The following is a 2500-nucleotide window of genomic DNA, read 5'->3' on the forward strand; positions in this document are numbered from 1 at the left end:
AATGTTTGCCTGCCCCAAAGAAATAGGCTCAAATCCAATGTCTACCCACTTAACATTTCCGTTAACTGATCGCAGATTTCAAATTTGCACTCACTGAGCACTCTCGGAAAAATTCGTCTGGACCCGTGGATTTTGTAGCTTTAAGTCAATTAATCTGTTTAACTACTTCTTTCTTACTATTGCTGATGTTAGTTAATCTACTTCCCTCATCTCCACTAAAGATCGGGTCGCAGTCAGGTACCAAATCTAACTTTTTCCAGTGTAAATACCGTGAGAAAATATTCATTAAATGCTTTGCTCTTTTCAGTAATGGTTGAGTAGATTCATAATGCTGATTTAAAGTTTCTTGCACGGGGCAGAAACATGAAACATGAGAGAGGAAGAGAGAAGGAGTTTGAATGTGTTTGAGATGACATGTCTGAAAAGTATGATAGGAGTTACTAGGTTAGATAGAGTAAGAAATGAGGAGGTGAGGAGGAGAACAGGAGTGGAAAGGGAACTGGGAGATAGGGTTGATGAAAGGGTATTAGGATGGTATTAGGATGCATGAGGGGGAGGGGATGGGGGCTGGGGAGGTATGTGTGAGAAGAAAATTGACGCAGCCCGAAGGGATTTCTCCCCGTCTTCTCCTTTTCTGCATGAGGGGACGGAGAGGGGGGGTCGCCGAATTTATGAAGCGGCCTTGCTGTGGATGCGCTGTGTCTTGCGACACTGCTTCTGACCCAGGGCAGTGGACAGGATGCAGGGATGACCCGTCATCCAGGAGGTGCCAAGATAAGAGGGAGGGAGGAGGGTGGAGGGGAGTGGAATATATAGGAAATGGAACGGGTGGGAGTGGTTTCTATGCCTTTTTCTTTGTGGCTACCCCCCATGTAGGGGGAAAAAGCCTTTGGTATATGTATGTATGTATGTATGCTTCGCTCATTCTATCCTCTGAATCTATCAAGACATCTTCGTCGTTTTTAATTGGGCCCAACCTTTCCTTATATTCTGTAGAGATGAAAGAAGTCCTTTAGTTGGGCCTCGCTTACATATATGTATATATGCATAATGTGAACGTAGTATGAAAGGATATAATTGGAAACCATCAAATTGCTTTATATTTCAGACAGGAAACACTTGATGAATGTAATGGCATATACATAATCGACATTGTTAAGTGCAGTTATTATGATATAAATAAAACATTCCCACTGTTGTAGGGTCTGGTATTCCACTGCCACAAAGTTCTGTTTAGATTTATTGAGGTGTTGGGGCTTGACCTAACCCAACGCATATGCTTAGGTCTCACAACAAACCTTTATCCCTTGGTTAGCAGTGTTGAGAGGGTACACAACATTGACATGATCGCATTCCCTGCGACAAGCCTAGCAAGCCCGCAGGGAAAAACTAACTACTCAAGAAACGCAAGACAGAACACCCTTGGTGGATGGAGGAAGTGTATGATGGACTGAGGAGAAGAGGCTTTGAGATGGAACAAGTAAAAGAAGAGTATATGTATGAGGACCGTGCCAGATGGAGATAGATTGTGAGGAGTAATGTCTAACTGACATGATTTATCTTCTACCAGGCGTATGTTGAGAGGTATGAGAAATAAAAATGCGAAAGTATTTTGGAAGTATGATGTTCACAGTATATATACTCGTCTAAAGAAAAACAGACATTCAACAAAAGTACACATTTTCATGGTTTAGTATCTATCATATTCATAAAAATTATGAATGCCTAGTATCATCTGCAGAAATTTCACTGTAACAACAAAATATATTTGATTTCAAGTGATTTCAACCATTATTTCTACGTGAAATAAAAAAAATACAACCTGGAAGAACTACACTTGTGATTTGACATTTTCCTCATACGAATAGTCAAAATTCTATGTTGTAGTCAATTTTGAATGAATAAACATCTTTATTGAATATATATTTCGTTTGTTGAAGCTTCAAGTAAGAAGACCTCTCTCTACCTGAAAAAACTCAAATGACTGAAATGATGTCCATTCAATAAAGGCTTCATCCTCAAATGGTGTTTGTTAGAAATCTACGATATGACAACTCTACTCAGCATCTTGTTTATAATCTCACAAGCCCTCAGAAAAGTGACTCAGTTCCTCTATATGTTTACTAAGCATACTGTTTTCAGTAAAGGCTGAGTAGATTCATAATGCTGATATAAAGTTTCTTTACTAGGTAAAACTCAGGTGCCAGAATAGCTTTCTAGGCAAAATTCATGATATAAAGTAAAGGAATGATATTATCAAGACTTGTATCTTAGCTAAGGTTGATAGAAATGTATTTTACTAAAATAGTGTCAAGACTATATGAGTGGAAATTATGCACGGCCTAAGCATATTCCTCTCTACTTAAAGAAAAATAAATAAATAAACAGAATCATCAGCTAATGATCATTACTGACATAAGGAGAAGGATCTTATTACCTCCATGTAATAAATCTAAACACTATCGGGAGTGGCGTTCTTTCGAGTGACAAAGCAAAACTA

This window comes from Oratosquilla oratoria, chromosome 11 (assembly GCF_046742065.1).
Source record: "Oratosquilla oratoria isolate Oo_2021 chromosome 11, ASM4674206v1, whole genome shotgun sequence".
Taxonomy (NCBI): domain Eukaryota; kingdom Metazoa; phylum Arthropoda; class Malacostraca; order Stomatopoda; family Squillidae; genus Oratosquilla; species Oratosquilla oratoria.